This window comes from Oncorhynchus kisutch, linkage group LG12 (assembly GCF_002021735.2).
Source record: "Oncorhynchus kisutch isolate 150728-3 linkage group LG12, Okis_V2, whole genome shotgun sequence".
In the NCBI taxonomy this organism is placed as follows: Eukaryota; Metazoa; Chordata; class Actinopteri; order Salmoniformes; family Salmonidae; genus Oncorhynchus; species Oncorhynchus kisutch.
Window position 1 is genome coordinate 49,185,090 of NC_034185.2, and position 20,112 is coordinate 49,205,201.

Sequence of the window (20,112 nt, forward strand, 5' to 3'; positions counted from 1 at the left end):
TATAGGTGCTTAGAGAGAGAACAGAAACCTCCCGACCTGATTGCCATCCTCCTTACAGGACACTTTCGGATCAGGAGAAAAAAAAAGAAGACTTATAGAGACATGACCTGTATCAGACCAACATATAGACTGGACGATACAGACCAATGTATCACACATCACTTCTGATAAAAGCAGCAAATTCCTCTTTAATACCAATTGAGTTATTGAATTTGTATTGGACACGTCTAATTTCAAACGCAGAATTGACCCCAACACTGATTTAGTCATATCAGCTCTTACAGAGCAACCTAGTATAATGATTTGTTGTTATTTTATTGACATTGACAGATATAGGCATGTAGTAGTCAACATAATATTTATGAGCATTCCATTTTCTTTACAATGGAGATAATAATAAATAAATCAAACTCAGATACACAGATTTTAAGTGCAACTGAACACTTGCATACACCATAGGGAGGGACCGAGTCACCATCATGTAGACAAAAGCTGGTTTATTGAAAAACATGCTAAGAATATAAACACCCTGTGTAAACAGTGAAATCAAGATATGGTTTGTTTCAACCATTCCATCCGTCCAAAAGCGTTGCTGTAAATGTAGAGTTTGAAACACTACCACCGACTCAAGGTGATAAGAGACCTGGAAGTCAAGATCATGTTTGTTTCCATTTTTTGTATTTCCCACAAAATGGAGGTAGGAAACCCTTTCCGCAGGTGTCAAGCATCTCCACCGATCCACAGATCCTCATTTGTGTTGAAAGAGTCTGCTCATGCATTCCAGGCTCACATACCCATTGCGCTTAGCCATGTACAGTAGGTCCTGTTCAGAAACACCCTGTAGATAGACGTAGATGTGAAAGGATTAGATAGGTATGTGGAGATATTCCCCTTTTTACTTATACCTATCCATTTCCAAATGTGCATAACAAGTGGGACACAATCATGAAGTGGAATGACATTTATTGGATATTTCAAACTTTTTTAACAAATCAAAAACTGAAAAATTGGGCGTGCAAAATTATTCAGCCCCCTTAAGTTAATACTTTGTAGCGCCACCTTTTGCTGCGATTACAGCTGTAAGTCTCTTGGGGTATGTCTCTATCAGTTTTGCACATCGAGAGACCGAAATTTTTTCCCATTCCTCCTTGCAAAACAGCTCGAGCTCAGTGAGGTTGGATGGAGAGCATTTGTGAACAGCAGTTTTCAGTTCTTTCCACAGATTCTCGATTGGATTCAGGTCTGGACTTTGACTTGGCCATTCTAACACCTGGATATGTTTATTTTTGAACCATTCCATTGTAGATTTTGCTTTATGTTTTGGATCATTGTCTTGTTGGAAGACAAATCTCCGTCCCAGTCTCAGGTCTTTTGCAGACTCCATCAGGTTTTCTTCCAGAATGGTCCTGTATTTGGCTCCATCCATCTTCCCATCAATTTTAACCATCTTCCATGTCCCTGCTGAAGAAAAGCAGGCCCAAACCATGATGCTGCCACCACCATGTTTGACAGTGGGGATGGGGTGTTCAGGGTGATGAGCTGTGTTGCTTTTATGCCAAACATAACGTTTTGCATTGTTGCCAAAAAGTTAAATTTTGGTTTAATCTGACCAGAGCACCTTCTTCCACATGTTTGGTGTGTCTCCCAGGTGGCTTGTGGCAAACTTTAAACAACACTTTTTATGGATATCTTTAAGAAATGGCTTTCTTCTTGCCACTCTTCCATAAAGGCCAGATTTGTGCAATATACGACTGATTGTTGTCCTATGGACAGAGTCTCCCACCTCAGCTGTAGATCTCTGCAGTTCATCCAGAGTGATCATGCACCTCTTGGCTGCATCTCTGATCAGTCTTCTCCTTGTATGAGCTGAAAGTTTAGAGGGACGGCCAGGTCTTGGTAGATTTGCAGTGGTCTGATACTCCTTCCATTTCAATATTATCGCTTGCACAGTGCTCCTTGGGATGTTTAAAGCTTGGGAAATATTTTTGTATCCAAATCCGGCTTTAAACTTCACAACAACAATATCTCGGACCTGCCTGGTGTGTTCCTTGTTCTTCATGATGCTCTCTGCGCTTTTAACGGACCTCTGAGACTATCACAGTGCAGGTGCATTTATACGGAGACTTGATTACACACAGGTGGATTGTATTTATCATCATTAGTCATTTAGGTCAACATTGGATCATTCAGAGATCCTCACTGAACTTCTGGAGAGAGTTTGCTGCACTGAAAGTAAAGGGGCTGAATAATTTTGCACGCCCAATTTTTCAGTTTTTGATTTGTTAAAAAAGTTTGAAATATCCAATAAATGTCGTTCCACTTCATGATTGTGTCCCACTTGTTGTTGATTCCTCACAAAAAAATACAGTTTTATATCTTTATGTTTGAAGCCTGAAATGTGGCAAAAGGTTGCAAAGTTCAAGGGGGCCGAATACTTTCGCAAGGCACTGTATCTACCTCATCCCCATACTGTATTCATTTATTTTGCTCCTTTTGCACCACAGTATTTCTACTTGCACATCCATCTTTTGCACATATACCATTCCAGTGTTTAATTGCCATATTGTAATTACTTCGCCACCATGGCCTATTTATTGCCTTAACTCCCTTATTTGACCTAATTTGCACTCACTGTATATAGACTTTGTTTTCTTTTTTTCTACTGTATTATTGACTGTATGTTTTGTTCATTCCATTTGTAACTCTGTGTTGCTGTATGTGTCGAACTGCTATGCTTTATCTTGTCCAGGTCGCAGTTGCAAATGAGAACTTGTTCTCAACTAGCTTACCTGTTTTATCATGAAAATTTCACCAAACACAGATGGCATACACTTGAAATAATTAGGTATTTATTTAAGGGTGAGTAGAATGTCCATATATGCAGATAATATATGTTTCAACATAATTGATTTTGTTCATCATCCTCCTGATTGGCTAGCCTTATTGGTTGTCATTGAAAATATATAGTATTTTTACAATAAAGTAAGAAATCAGTACTGAGCTATTTCTGATACAGTAGTAGCCCACTCTTAATCGACAATGGTTTATCAAAATTATCAGTAAAACCTCACAAATGATACATTTAACTTGGTGAACTAACTCACATTGATTGGTGACCGGTGTATAGTATAGCTAGGCAAGAGCAAAACAAGACAGTTAAATCAGTCAATCAATCAAATGTATTTAGAAAGCCAATGTCACAAAGTGCTTATTCAGAAACCCAGCCTAAAACCCCAAACAGCAAGCAATGCAGATGTAGAAGCACGGTGGCTAGGAAAAACACCCTCAAAAGGCAGGAACCTAGGAAGAAACCTAAAGCAGAAACAGGCTCTGAGGGGTGGCCAGTCCTCTTCTAGTTGTGCTGGATGGAGTTAAAGTAACTGCCCAGTGAAAAACTCACTTTTAAAAGTTCATATTCTCACATATCCAAATAATGTTGTTGATTTGTCCAATACTTGTGTTTGTGGCCAAAGCATAAATTGGAGAGAAAAAACATGAAAAAAATATTCAAAATTGTATCTCAAACAGGCTGTTTAAAAAATGCTTGCTACAGTATTTCCTCATATAAATAATGTTATCTCCCTGAGGAAGATGAGCTGGCCAATCAGCAGTCTTACTCGCAAGAATATTCTTTATAAGCGGTATACGTCGACACCTTTCTGATGTTGGTGTACGCCCACAACACACCAACACAGAAAATATGCTTTTTAACATACTTTTAACATACTCAATTACTATTACTATACTATAGAAAAACTATTTAGCTCATATTGTAAGTAATTGTAGAACATATTTCATAGAAGTCTGGAAACACTGGACAGTTACTTTAACATAAAGAAAGGACAAAGATGCATTAACATTATTCATTGTGCATTCTCCCTCAGCAAGCTACAACATCACTTTGGTTGGTATTCTAAACCATAAAGAATCTACTATGTAGTGCAAAAAGAACACCCGATATGGCTAATGCAAATATTCTTTATAGATCACAAATTAATTGACAGATATTGTTCATATTGCATGAGAAGGGAAAGATCAACGGAAACAGCCCTCCTTCACATCTATTGCTGCACTTTTACTCCACATCTACCCTGCAAGACACCTCTGAAAAGTGATGAAGGTAACACCATTCTTCACCCCCAGCTCTCCGAGGCTCTGGTGCCCCTGGACGGGCTTGCCGTTTGTAGGCGAGGTTCAGGCTTCCCGTCAGGTCAGGCCGCTTCTGTAGGAACCTCCTCTGAAGTTTGCCGATGGTGTCTGTGCTCTTCAGGAGCAATGGAACTATTTTCCCATCTGAGCCGTTGAGCACAGTGACAGTGAAACGGGAAGCTCGGGTCGGTTTAGTGTCTTCGACAACCAAAAGAGAGGTGTGAGATGCATTCAGGAATGTTGGATTGTACGGAACAGGGATCGGTGGGGCTCCTCTGGGACAATGCTGGAGTCTAACAAGTAAGGCCTGGAACAGAGAGAGAGAAAGATAGAGGAGGGGGGGGGGGGGGGTAAAGAGAGAAAGAGTGAGTGTGTGTGAGATGAGAGTGATGGCATAAGTATAGGCTATATAATCAAGAACGTTGAGGTTGTTAATCCTCTTCCTCCTTTTCATATACACTACATCAAGAAACATCACTTTTGCAATAAAAAAATGCCAGAATATGCCACAGATTTGTTTATTTCATGCACTGCTCTATGCCTGCTTTCAGTTTCTGGCACTGTGTCATACAGATGATACCATGATAAAAGAAAAACCCTCTCACACACATTTGAGTTTTTGGCACAAGAAATAGTGCTTACAATTTCACCATTGTTGACTAATACGTATGTCTTCTAAAAACAAAAACTCTAAACCATACTATGTTGCCATTCACTACAGCTTTAACATCTATGACATTATGGTGTCGAAGTACGACCGAAACAGTTCTGGCTGGTGCAGACATACAACAGAAAACAACTACCCACAAATCATAGTGAGAAAACAGGCTGCCTAAGTATGGTTCTCAATCAGAGACAACGATAAACAGCTGTCTCTGATTGGGAACCATACCAGGCCAAACACAGAAATACAAAAACATAGAACAACACATAGAATGCCCAACCCAACTCACACACTGACCAAACTAAAATAGAGACAAAAAAGGAACTAAGGTTAAGACGTGACACTTCATGGTTGGAATGCTGCAAAGAAGCCACTACTAAAGGACACCAATACAAAGAAGAGACTTGCTTGGGCCAAGAAACACAAGGAATGGACATCAGACAGTGGAAACCTCTCATTTGGTCTGCCATGTCTTTGTGAGACACAGAGTAGGTGAACGGGTGATCTCTGCATGTGTGGTTCCCACCGTGAAGCACGGAGGAGAAGGTATGATGGTGTGGGGGTGCTTTGCTGGTTACACTGTCTGTGATTTATTTCGAATTCAAGGCACACTTAACCATGATGGTTATCACAGCATTCTGCAGCGATATGCCATCCCACCTGGTTTGTGCTTAGTGGGACTATCATTTGTTTTTCAACAGGACAATGACCCAAAACACACCTCCATGCTGTGTAAGGGCTATTTGACCCAGAAGGAGAGTGATGGAGTGCTGCATCAGATGACCTGGACTCCACAGTCACCCAACCTCAACCCAAATTAGATGGTTTGGGATGAGTTCGACTTCAGAGTGAAGGAAAAGCAGCCAACAAGTGCTCAGCATATGTGGGAACTCCTTCAAGACTGTTGGAAAAACATTCCAGGTGAAGCTGTTTGAGAGAATGTAAAGATTGTGCAAAGCTGTCATCAATTCAAAGGGTGGCTACTTTGTAGAAATATATAAATATTGTCACGTTCTGACCTTAGTTCCTTTATTATGTCTTTGTGTTAGTTTGGTTAGGGCGTGAGTTGGGGTGGGTAGTCTATGTTCTTTTTCTGTGTTGTATTTCTGTGTTTGGCCTGGTATGGTTCTCAATCAGAGGCAGCTGTCGATCGTTATCTCTGATTGAGAATCATACTTAGGTAGCCTGTTTTCCCCATTTTTGTTGTGGGTGATTTATTTTCTGTGTCTGTGTTTTCCACACCGAACTGTTTTGTTTTCATTTTGTGTAGTGTTCAGTTTTAATAAAAAATATGACGAACACTTACCACGCTGCGTATTGGTCCGATCCTTCCTACTCCTCCTCAGAAGAGGAGGACGAAAATCGTTACAAATATGAAAAATATTTTCATTTCTTTAACACTTTTTTAGTTACTACATGATTCCATATGTGTTATTTCATAGTTGTGATGTCTTCACTATTATTCTACAATATACAAAGTAGTAAAAATAAAGAAAAACCCTTGAATGAGCAGACGTTTGAACCTCTGACCGGGAATGTATGTTTGAGAAGAGTCGTTTTCACATACTAACTTCACCAGTAGTAATGACAAATGCACCCCATTGATTGATGTGGATTTTCATGCTGTTACCATTGTCATGACGTTGGCCTGGGGGGTTGGTTTATGACAGTCATAAATACCTCTTCCTCCCTTTTCCCTTTTCTAATTTACTGAGGTTACATTTTTTTTTTACTTGGTTAACATAGAGATTCTGGGAACATCTGTAGGTGGGGGGAGATGAACTATATTCTGGTAATCCGAACAATTGAACATATGCAGTGGTACTTAATGAATATGATGTTCGGTTGTCATCTGAGACATTCTCATCAATGATAAGATGACATAAACTCTACAGCGGAAAGTCTACACATCAGAGTTATCGGATTCACATGGAATTGTTGTTCAATTTAAATGTTTGAATATTAAATTATTTGTGATGGGATTAAATGTGATTTTAGCTTCTAAAATGTGAGATTTGGATTTTCATAAAATGGGGAGGGCTGCTCAATCAGTGGCCCTCCCCTGTGAAGGGACAAGGGCTATAAAACTTATCAAACACACCCTCCTCTCCCTTCCTATAAGCCCTTGACAACAGAACAACTTCCTGTTCCGAGGATATGAGGGCGACGGTCCTATGTCAGAATGGTTCAGATAATAACTACAGAACGAAGCCAACATCAGCATGAGCTTTGGTTGCGAATGGTATGAACTTTTGAACTCTTATTCACTACAGAAGTGAAGCTAGTGACCTCCTAGCTAGTGAAGCTAGTGACCTCCTAGCTGTTGAGTTAGCGACCGCAGCTGCAAACGCAGGTTAGGAAGGAACGGACAGAGTATCCCTTCTATCACACAACGACGTTACTACAACGTATCCAATTGACAACCAGAGACATTCTTCAAAGGACAGAGGACTCGGTTTGGCAATACGGCCTTCCATCTAACACCAACCTACTGAAGCGCAGCTCAGAGTAAATATTTACTGCATTTTCCTTTTCCAAATGGGCGGTAATTTAAGATACTGTATTTACGATAGCACCTTTGTTCCTCAGTCTCTCGCTCTTTCACTCATCCCAGCCCATTTTCCTTTGTGTAACAACCTGTCATATCTGTTCCGTCCGCTAGGGACGTTTTCCTTTATGACGTCATTTGTAATCAAGTTATGATTAATTGTGTGTATGTGAATTCGGTGTGATTAGTTAGGTATTAGGTAAATAAATAATTAAACCCAATGTTGTATTGCTGATTCAAATTGTTAGCCAGGGTTCTTGAAGATAACCAAGAATTTACAACTTTCAGATGAGACTGAAGTAAGATGAAGATTAATGTTGACTGCTATCTATATTACTAGATCTTTAAGAGTTTATTCGGAAGGTAACAGCTCTATAAATATTATTTTGTGGTGCCCGACTCTCTAGTTAATTACATTTACATGGCTCAATCAGGTGATATTAATTACGGAGAAATGATTTTATAGAATAGCATGTCATATCACTTAATCCGGCATAGCCAAAGACACGACGCCATTGTTTGACAAGAAATGCAGCACAGAGACACTACTGAGTCGAGGTTAGAGGTTACTGAGTCGAGGTTAGAACTCGTGTCACCCCAGACGCGTCGATAACAGTTTTAAATGAATAGGAATACGCTTAGCAATTACATTAGTGTTACCATTCATTTGAGTGTCTTTTAAAACTCTAACATATAAACATAGTTCAACCTAAACTTGTGTTTGTAAATAAATGAGGGCTAGACATGCAATTGTTTCCTCTGTTGTTTTATTACAGTTACTAAAAGTCATGTGACCTCTTCAACTCTTTCACTTTCTCAGGCAAACAAACACACACACGCAGTCAAGATCGCTGCACGTATTTGCTTCACATTATCATGCTGATGCATTAAAGTAATGATAGACTGTTGTTTCTCTTTGGTTATTTGAGCTGTTCTTGCAATAATATAGTCTTGGTCTTTTACCAAATGGGACAATCTTCTGTATACCACCCCTACCTTGTCACTACACAACTGACTGGCTCAAACACATTAAAAAGGAAAGAAGTTCCACAAATGAACTTTTAACAAGGCCTACCTGTTAATTGAAATGCATTCCAGGTGACGACCTCATGAAGCTGGTTGAAAGAATGACAATAATGTACAAAGCTGTCATCAAGGCAAAGGGTGGCTACTTTAAATAATCTAAAATCTCAAATATATTTTGATTTCATGAACACTTTTTTGGTTACTACATGATTCCATGTGTTATTTCATAGTCTTGATGTCTTCACTATTATTCTACAATGTAGAAAATATATGAAATAAAGGAAAACCCTTGAATGAGTAGGTGTGTCTATACTTTTGGCTGGTACTGTATATGTTTCTCGTTCTGTTCCTTTGAAGATATGGATTTATTTTACACCTTTAATCTGCAGGGGGAAATCTAATCCAAAGGGAATCCCCTTTGTGTCCATTAAGGAACACCACACTTTCTTTTGGTACTTTTGGAACAGCCATTTCCTGGAGTGTAGCCAGCACCATCCTCTTTGTCAGGTGATTTCCATGAAGACTGTCCTTTTACTGATACTAGAATAATTGACAACCGAATGAGTGAGCATCAGCAGATCATTCGATTTGTGCAGCACCTACGCTAGCTCAGGTCGATGTGGCAACAAGGGGGGTTCATTTATTTTCGGAACTAGTTATTGGCCAATGTTTTATCATGAAAATTTTACCAAACACAATTTGCATATGCTTTAAATATTTAAGTGTTTATTTAATGAAGGGTGAATACAATGTCCATTCCGTATATGCAGATAAAATAAATACACGTTTAAACATTATTTGTTTTGTTCATTATCCTTCTGATTGGCTAGCCTTTTTGGTTGTCATTGAAAACATATTTCTAGTTACAAAAATATTTGTTGTTACAGTAAAGTAAGAAATACAGTAGTCTTTAAACAACAATTGTATATCAAATCTATCAATAAAACCTCACAAACGGCACATTTAACGTGGTGAACTAAATCACTTGATTGGTGACCGGCTTATCGTGCACTTTGTTAGCTAGTACCAAGCAAGAGCAAAACAAGACAAACATATTTATAAAGCCCTTTTTAAAACAGGCAGATGTCACAAAGTGCTTATACATAAACCCAGACTAAAACATCAAACCGTAAACAATGCAGATGTAGAAGCACGGCTAGGAAAAACTCCATAGAAAGACAGAAACCTGGGAAGAGATCTAGAGAGGAACCAGGCTCTGAGGGGTGGCTAGTCCTCTTCTGGCTGTGCCTGGTGGAGTTAAAGTAACTGCCCAGTGGAAATCTCACTTTTAAAAGTTCCGTTTCTGATTTGTCCCGTACATATTTGTGGCCAAAGCAAAAATTGGAGAAAAAAACACTTTGAAAACCCCATCTCAAACATGTACCTCAAACAGGCCATTTAAGAAACTCTTGCCATTTCCTCATATGAATTATTTCCCTGAGGAGGATGAGCTGGCCAATCAGCCGTCTACTCAAGTTAATATTTTTAATGACCGGTGTACGCCCACACAATTCCAACACAAAAAAAGCTGCTTTTTAACATACTTAATTCTAATTTTTTGGAATGAAAACTATTTCACTCTTATTGTAAGTATTTATAGGTCATATTTTATAGAAGTATGGGAAAGACTGGACAGTACATTAACATAAAGAAAGCAAAGAGATGGCTTGACATTATTCATTGTGAATCCTCCCTCAGTAGGCTACAGTATTACATTGGTTGGTATTTGAATCAAGAAAGCATATATTATGTTGTGCAAAAAGAACACCTGATATGTCTAACACAATTGTTCTTTGTAAATTACAAAATCATTAACAGATAATGTTTGTATATTATTTCATACCATGGGATAGATAAATGGAATAAGCCCTCCTCCACATCTATTGCTCCACGTCTACTCCACGTCTACCCTCCACGACATCTCTGAAAGGTGATGAAGGTAGCCCCATTCTTCACCCCCAGCTCTCCCAGGCTCTGGTGCCCCTGGACGGGCTTGCCGTTGTAGGCGAGGTTCAGGCTTCCCGTCAGGTCAGGATGCTTCAGTAGGAAACTCTTCTGAAGTTTGCCGATGGTGTCTGTGCTCTTGAGGACCAATGGGACTCTTTTGCCGTCTGTGCCGTTGAGCACGGTGACAGTTAACCGGGAGGATCGGGTCGATTTATGGTCTTGGACAACCTGCAGAGAGGCGTGAGTTGCGTTCAGGAATGTTGGATCGCACGGAACAGGGATCGGTGAGTCTCCTCTGGGACAATGCTGGCGCCTAACAGGTAAGGCCTGGGACAGAGAGAGAGAGGAGGGGGGGGGGGGGGGGGGTGGAGAGAGATAGGGAGTATGCGTGAGATCAGAGAGATATGTCATACATATAGGCTATATCATGAAGAGCTGAGGTTGTAAATGCTCTTCCTCCTTTTCTGACACACTACATCAATTAACATCAATTTTGCTATATAAAAATTTTGTGTTTATTTCATACACTGCACTATGCATGCTTTCAGTTTCTGTTACAGTCAGTCATGCAGATGAACAGAGTTTATACAATGCTAAACAAATATGAATTATAAAAGGTTACGTACTCCCTTACACACATTTTATTCTTGGGCACAAAAAAAATGGCTGTCACATTTTCAACATTTATGACCAATACATATTGTATCTCTTTAAAAAAACTCTAATCAATGCTATGTTACTAACAACTAAAACTTTAACATCTATGATATTTTATTTTGGAAGTACTATTGCATGAAGAAAACTATAATAATGTGTAGTTAAACACCTAATAGCCTTACCATTGGCCATTGTAGCTGTGCCGTTTCCATTTTGCAGAGGGTTTGTGAAGACTACTCATCAACCTTATATGTTCCTCTTTTACCTTGTATTTATACTAAATCAATAGGGGAGGTCCAGAAGCTGCAGAAGCCAGAGGGAAGTCCCTAGATCCCCAAATTCAAAGTGTATTTGCATTTAGCCACCATTCCTCTCTCTGGAGTATAGCCAGCATGATCCTATTTGTCAGGTGATTTCCACAAACTGTCGCAACTCCTGGTACCAGTTCCATCAGATAGGCAAAGGCCATAGAGTTATAACTCTCTAACAACAACAACCTGCACCCGGAAGAGAGCAACAATAAATACCTGGTTATTGGGAGTGATACACAACAGTTTACTGCATCAAATCAAATCAAATGTATTTATACAGCCCTTCTTACATCAGCTGATATCTCAAAGTGCTGTAACAGAAACCCAGCCTAAAACCCCAAACAGCAAGCAATGCAGTTGTAGAAGCACGGTGGCTGGGAAAAACTCCCTAGAAAGGAAAAACCAAAACCATCAACATGATAATGTGGCACAGATATGTGCAGAGACCTTGACCTGTGTGTGTGTGTACGTGTGTTTGCCTGAGAGAGAACAGGAAAGAGATGAATAGGTCATATGACTGTTAACAACAATAATAAAACAACAGTGGAAGCATTTCTAGCCCTCATTTCTTTGAAATCACAAGTTTAGTTTGGACTATGTCTATACATTAGTGTTTTAAAAGTCAATAAAATGATTGGTATCACTAATGTATTTGGTAAGCTTATTTCCTATTCGAGCAAAACTGTTATCAACAAGTGTCTGGGGTAACATGAGTCCTAACCTCGACTCAGTACTCAGTCCCGGTCATGCCTTATTGTCTGTGCTGCATTATTTGTCAAACAGTGTTAACAGCATGAAACTCCACGAAAACATTTATTTGGGGAAATCCCATCCTCGTGATAGGGCAATATAATAATATGTTACCCAAGCTACTAGCTCTACACACTACAAGCGTTGTACTGTATTGGGCATTTTGTTGTTGAGAGACACTCCAAAGATGAAATTCAAATCAATGAAGTAAATTCCCAGAGACGAAACACAGGTACCCATAAAACTCATAAAGTGAAACTACAACAATAACTTTTCACACAGGTATTTTTTTGTGCACAAATAGTCGTGGTTATAAATATTGTTGGGACATTCTTTTCAAAACATGTATTTTTACAAACACCAGAAAGTAGGCTACAAACTACTGGTGAACCAAATAAAGAGCACAGAATCCGCCTACCTGATTGCCATCCCCTTAGATGACAGTTTCTGACCAGGACGATTTATCAAAGACAAGACCAACAGACAGACTGGACAATACAGACCAATGCATCACATCACTTCTGCAAATGGCTATTTACACCATGAATAGTGAAATCTAAGCTAGCCTAAATATGTTATATTGAGGGATAATTTGTTTTTAAATTATTTTATTTAAAAATAAAAAATTAATTGTACCAAGATAAATTATCTTTATTATTATTATTATTATTATTATTATTTATTATCTTTATTATCATTGGCCGGTAATATTGCTTATGTTAACCCCCCAAAAAGTCTTAATACAAGTCATTTATTTTATAACAACTGACTCTACTGAGGGCTGCGCCAACCAGATGGAACTCCACCTCCAGGCTGGCACAGACAATCTACTTTTACCAATCTGATCTACGTGCGCTGTTCCAGATTATGAGGGACAATCCGGATGACTGGGTTGGTGAGACCCTGACCATGGCCTCCAGATGTGATCTTTGACTGTCAAAGGCATCCACCTGCTCGTATTGTTCTGTACGTAAATCCAAGACACTCCATTTATGTTACGTTTTGTATGGTATGTATTAATTTGTGGATGTCCATCACCCATTTAGTATGATATATTATGAATAAGAATTTGTATTATATGTTACAAATTTGCAAAATGTACAATATGTTAGCTAGATGGCTAACTTAGACTAGGTTTTAGAGTTAAGGTTGAGGTTAGGGTTAAGATTAGGAGTTAGGCTAAAGGGTTAAGGGAAAGGTTAGCTAAAATGGTTCATGTTTGGGTTAGAGGAAGGGTTAGCTAAAAGGGTTAAGGTTAGGGGAAAGGTTAGCTAACATGCTAGTAGTTGCAAAGTAGCTCAAAAGTAGTAATTGGTTGAACATTTGCTAATTAGCTAAAATACGAACGTTGTTAGTGATGCAATTTTATCTTGCAACCTTTGGGTTGCTAGATGTTCATATTATATATCTACCCATCCACCCCAACCAACCAAGCTAAATTTTTGCCTTAATTTACCATCTATCTTATCTAACCATATCATACTAATTTGAGTGTCCCGGATTTACATAGCTGGCCTCAGAACTCACCGCAAGTCACGGCAGAGCTACGATAAGGTACTTTCCACATAAAGTGAAAGTAAAGTCAAACTCCATAACAAGAACTTTTCCCAGAGGTATTTATTGAACACAAAACAGTCTTGATAATTCATATTTGCTTGACTTTCTTTTCAACTATTTTTTTTTTTTACAAACACCAAAAAGTAGGCTCCAAACCACTTGTGAGCCAAATAATGTGTGGATGAAGAATCCTTATTTTGGACGGTTAGTACAAAGTAGGCTAATCATTATAGGTGCTTAGAGAGAGAACAGAAACCTCCCGACCTGATTGCCATCCTCCTTACAGGACACTTTCGGATCAGGAGAAAAAAAAAGAAGACTTATAGAGACATGACCTGTATCAGACCAACATATAGACTGGACGATACAGACCAATGTATCACACATCACTTCTGATAAAAGCAGCAAATTCCTCTTTAATACCAATTGAGTTATTGAATTTGTATTGGACACGTCTAATTTCAAACGCAGAATTGACCCCCAACACTGATTTAGTCATATCAGCTCTTACAGAGCAACCTAGTATAATGATTTGTTGTTATTTTATTGACATTGACAGATATAGGCATGTAGTAGTCAACATAATATTTATGAGCATTCCATTTTCTTTACAATGGAGATAATAATAAATAAATCAAACTCAGATACACAGATTTTAAGTGCAACTGAACACTTGCATACACCATAGGGAGGGACCGAGTCACCATCATGTAGACAAAAGCTGGTTTATTGAAAAACATGCTAAGAATATAAACACCCTGTGTAAACAGTGAAATCAAGATATGGTTTGTTTCAACCATTCCATCCGTCCAAAAGCGTTGCTGTAAATGTAGAGTTTGAAACACTACCACCGACTCAAGGTGATAAGAGACCTGGAAGTGAAGATCATGTTTGTTTCCATTTTTTGTATTTCCCACAAAATGGAGGTAGGAAATCCTTTCCGCAGGTGTCAAGCATCTCCACCGATCCACAGATCCTCATTTGTGTTGAAAGAGTCTGCTCATGCATTCCAGGCTCACATACCCATTGCGCTTAGCCATGTACAGTAGGTCCTGTTCAGAAACACCCTGTAGATAGACGTAGATGTGAAAGGATTAGATAGGTATGTGGAGATATTCCCCTTTTTACTTATACCTATCCATTTCTAAATGTACATAAAGTGAAGCGACTAAGGGGTAGGGGTTAGATCTGAACATCCAATCACAGAACATCCAATCACAGAACATGTGCACTCTGTTTACAGTGACACGTTAGTTGTTATTTTGGCTCAGTACTCCAGCACTTTGAAACTATACAATGACTGTGAGGTTAAAGTGCAGACTGTCAGCTTTAATTTGAGGGTATTGCCATTTATATATTACAGCACTTTTTGTACATACTGTTGTTTACCTTTATTTAACCAGGCAAGTCAGTTAAGAACACATTCTTATTTTCAATGACGGCCTGGGAACAGTGGGTTAACTGCCTGTTCAGGGGCAGAATGACAGATTTGTACCTTGTCAGCTCGGAGGTTTGAACTCACAACCTTCCGGTTACTAGTCCAACGCTCTAACCACTAGGCTAGTCCCCCCCCCCCATTTTAGGGGAACAAAAGTATTGGGACAAATTCACTTACGTGCATTAAAGTAATCAAAAATATAGTATTTGGTCCCTGATTAGATCAAGCTTGTGACGCTACAAACTTGTTGGGTGCATTTGCTGTTTGTTTTGCTTGAATTTTTTATGCCAAATAGAAATGAATGGTAAATAATGTAATGTGTGATATTTTGGAGTCACTTTTATTGTAAATTAGAATGGAATATGTTTCTAAACACTTCTACATTAATGTGGAGGCTACCATGACCCATTTCTTCCTCTCGTAATGTAAGTCTTCTTTTTCCTTAAGGCCTGACTGAGGTCCAGGATCAGGAAGAACAAAAAGGCCCAGTTTGTCAACACCCATAACCTGCTGCTGCTCCAATACAAGTATGAGGTGAGACAGTGAACGGATGGTGAACTGGGCAGTCATTAATTCTGTGCTGTGAGTCTAGTCAATCTACCCTTGTTAGAAATGAACCAAGCCTCTGTTATAGCTGATGTCTTCAACTCCCTTCTTAGGCTGATGTTTTGAGGATTCTTCTGGGCTACCTGACTCAGGACAGAGAGAGGCCGCTACTTATACAGGTGAGTGTAAAACACGGTCTTTAGTGTTGTGATGATACAATATGTGGATTTATGACAATGTTGTTGACTGTGTGCCTTCAGGTGCTGCGGTCACAGTGCCAGACCTGGGCCAACCCCCTCTGGTGCAGCAGCTCTATGTGAGCCGGGCTCTGCTGCCTTGTGTGAGACTACTGAAACATGCAGAGTTACAGGAGCCACGCTCAGGTAACACCCCCAACACTACGAGACAGTATTACGTCACACGATTAGAGCTGTTCACACAACATTCTGACCTCTGGCTTGTGTTCATTTGAAAAATGGGAAGCATTTTCCTACGGAAAACAACAATGGGAGGTTTTGTTATGGGACGTGTCCATGTAGTCCCGCCTTGTTGGAAGTCCAGTTTCTTCTGTTTGGTGCCTAATGATCACGACCGTGATGTACTTTCCCACTGTCAGAGCTGCTGCAGTGCATGCTGGGAAGGACGCAGAGCAACCTGGACAGCAGCGTAGTGCGTGAGTCGCATGGGCATGGGGGTGGGGAAGTGTCTCCACTCCTGCAGGAACATCAGCGGACTCAAACACACATTCGAGGTACAGTATGGCAGCTTACCCAAGGTTTTGGGTGTGTCTCAATAGTCTGAAATGGCTCCCTAGCTTCTGTTCTCAGCTCATGTTGATCTAAAAGAACTTGACAGGTGAAAATAAATACCATAATGCTTCCACATACTGTAGCACTGTTGTATTGACTCTATGTCCCTGTCCTGTATGTGTATGAACCAGTGATGATTCACTTACCCCTTCCGATATGTCAGCTGACCAGGAGATGAGCCAAGTCCCACCTATCTACCTCCGAGGCTGTCTGGAGGGCGAGAGGTGGACATTTAAGCTTATCAACGCTCTCTTTATTTAACTGACTTGTTAACTTGGGAGCGGCGACGTTTGAGCGAGCTGAAAAGAAACAACATTTTATTTGCCTTCTGTTGCGGTCTTAATCATAAGCTGCCGCTTCAGTGTCTTTCACCCAGCTTATTGCAATGATAGTTTAATGTGCTGACCATAGAGAGAAATCGTTGGCGTGCGATATTAAATCGATTAGTCTCTATGGTACTGACTATTGGTCGTTGTCGGAGCATCAGCCTTGGACGGTCATAACGAAGGAATGGAAAATCCATTCTTCCATCCCTCTATCTCTCTCCAGACTTCCTCTCATCTGAGGACCCAGTGAGTGTGGAACTCAGTCTGAGAGTTGTTGAGGGACTGGTTAGGAAGAACACTTCAACTCACAGTGAGGTGATAGGTCACACACGACTTAGATGTTAAATATTTATATCCCCTTATCGGTTCATCACGTATCCAAAAGGGAATATGTTCCATCGTCTATGTTAATTTACATGTGCAAATTGTCCACCGATATTCATGTCATTTCTTGCCCCTTTTGGCTGTATGAAAGTTGATTTCCCCTCAGGCACACACATTTGTTCTTTGTTATTATGAAAGTAATTTGTGTAGAATGTATTTTTTCCCACTCATTCACCCCATCTCTTTACATTGCATATGCATATTTGGTGGAATAATTGCATCCAGACTATATCATATTTCCGAACAAAATGTGCCGGGTGTAACCGAGGCCATAGAGTATCCATATCCATTACTTTGAGTGTTTTACTAAATGTATTTATTTTTGTGTTGCAGGGGCAGTCAATAAATGGAATGGCAAGGCCACAGAACATGACTTACACAGAGCTGTGGAAGATTACTTCAAGCCTGTCCCTGGTAGAGCCAGGAGTGGTGTTTACTACTGCAGCCTGCCATGGGGGTGGTGTTTACCACTGTAGCCTACCATAGGGGTGGTGTTTACCACTGTAGCCTACCATAGGGGTGCCATAGGGGTGGTGTTTACCACTGTAGCCTACCATAGGGGTGGTGTTTACCACTGCAGCCTACCATAGGGGTGGTGTTTACCACTGCAGCCTACCATAGGGGTGGTGTTTACCACTGCAGCCTACCATAGGGGTGGTGTTTACCACTGCAGCCTACCATAGGGGTGGTGTTTACCACTGCAGCCTACCATAGGGGTGGTGTTTACCACTGCAGCCTACCATAGGGGTGGTGTTTACCACTGCAGCCTACCATAGGGGTGGTGTTTACCACTGCAGCCTACCATAGGGGTGGTGTTTACCACTGCAGCCTACCATAGGGGTGGTGTTTACCACTGTAGCCTACCATAGGGGTGGTGTTTACCACTGTAGCCTACCATAGGGGTAGTGTTTAACACTGTAGCCTACCATAGGGGTGGTGTTTACCACTGTAGCCTACCATAGGGGTGGTGTTTAACACTGTAGCCTACCATAGGGGTGGTGTTTACCACTGTAGCCTACCATAGGGGTGGTGTTTACCACTGTAGCCTACCATAGGGGTGGTTTTTACCACTGTAGCCTACCATAGGGGTAGTGTTTACCACTGTAGCCTACCATAGACCACCATGCCTTTAGCAGGCTTGCAAAGTGACATTGAAATGTTTGTCTTTGTTTGATCCATTTGTTTGCTTCAGTTTTCAGTAATTGAATCCTTTGACATATTGTTGATTTTAAAATGTTTTTCAAATGCACTGGATGGGTCGAAAATATATACTAACCTTACATACCATGCACCATTTTGACATAGCGGAAGATACATACTGAATGTATGCTGTTTTTCATGCTAAGATAGACCAAGATACGTGTTGCTTTTGCACATACTTGTTAAATTGGTTTTGCAAGTCGGTTGATTGGTTTTGCAATATGTTGATGCCATTGATTAAAAGAGTAAGAATAGGATGCAATGTCCAACCCAAAATCTAAGCTTGTTTTACTCCATTGTTTGTAAAAAAAGAATTGTGAGAAGAAAAAAAAGCAGTTGGTTGCATAGATAATTATTATTACTAAATGTTACATGAAATGTAAATATTAAATATCAAAACCGAATGGAAACCCAGTTGTAAATATGTATTGGCAATAATTCACTTAACTGTGAGGCATGGAATAATTTTTATTTTGTCAGGCTGGATGTTTGAAATATGAGTAGACATGATGATTGGAGTCATGCTTCTTCAGCAGTGGAAAAAAGGCAATTAGCACTTGAATGTTGTAAAGCAAAAACTGTGTGTAAATAATGGAATGTTGTATGATTATCAGTGGCGATTTTAGCATGTCAATCTTGGTGGGGCAAACTCCTAAAATTGTTTTAGACGCATGCCAGCAAAGCCACCACACAACACAATACATTAATTGCACTAGAACAGTGACAAACGGTGCCCACAAACTGTTTGGGCCTAAACAAAGTTGTCCGATCAGCAGAGATTTATTTTCAGCACCATGGAGTGAATCCTTACCACGTCTAAACCTGGCTATCAGCGGAGCCTTGTCTGGCAGTGAAACAGTTAATTCAGCCTCATTTACTGCCTTTTTAAAAATCTTAGCTGATATGGCAGACTTGCTTAAAACAAATGGGTCCTACTGACAATTGAGATGTACAAACTATGGCATATACAAGCGTATAAGAGGCAATCCGTAATTTCGATTAAGACATTAATGAGCAAGGTGGAACGGATGTAATCAATATAACTATTTGTTCAGGACTTTTGAAACGTACAGCGACAGAATTCAGAACATGGTCAGAACTGTAGGATAAATAAAGGGGGCATAAAAGGAGACAATTAAAGTTTTTTTCAATTTTCGATGATTACATTTCTCTAAAACAGGCTATAGGCTACATGTGCACCACCAAGTCAGAACAGTAGGCTAAGTTATGAGGGGGAAAGGGATCAAATTATTAGGGTGAGGCACATGGACTACTAATAGCTAACTACACAACATACACTTAGTATTACTTTCTTAGCTACAGTATACATATCTCCCTGGCATACTGCATCACTTATGCAGCAGCATACAAGACATTTTTGGACTCACCTTGTTGTGCTGTGCTCACTTGAACAGGAAGGTGGAGCGGCGGTCCTTCTTGTGGGCAGATTTTGACTAGCATTCTCTGGATTTATGGTGCTTTCAAGACAACTAGGGCAGATTTTGACTAGCATTCTCCGGATTTATGGTGCTTTCAAGACAACTAGGAACTCACGACGTCAGTGACCTTCAGGTCGGAGCTCAAGAAAGAGGCACTAGTTCCCGACTCGGAATTCCGATTTGGATGAATGTATTTTACCAGTCGTTTTTTCAGAGTTCCCAGTTGTCTTGAACTCTCTGAAGGCTGAGATTTCCCAGTTCAGAGTTTCCAGTAATTTTGAACATGGCAGAAGTCAAGCTGGATTGACACCATGGCCAATGTGTTCAACCTTTTCTGGGCCATGGTGTGTTGTGAGTGAAT

At 40.0% G+C, this 20,112-nt stretch overlaps 1 long non-coding RNA gene across 1 annotated transcript; it reads left to right on the forward strand.

The window, feature by feature from the left end:
• Positions 1–12,551: 12,551 nt before the first annotated feature.
• On the forward strand, positions 12,552–18,904 carry LOC109900359 (uncharacterized). Its single transcript, XR_002256593.2, has 6 exons — positions 12,552–13,018; positions 15,495–15,581; positions 15,707–15,772; positions 15,854–15,976; positions 16,210–16,344; positions 17,446–18,904. It is a non-coding gene; the product is annotated as an uncharacterized LOC109900359 (long non-coding RNA).
• Positions 18,905–20,112: the final 1,208 nt, after the last annotated feature.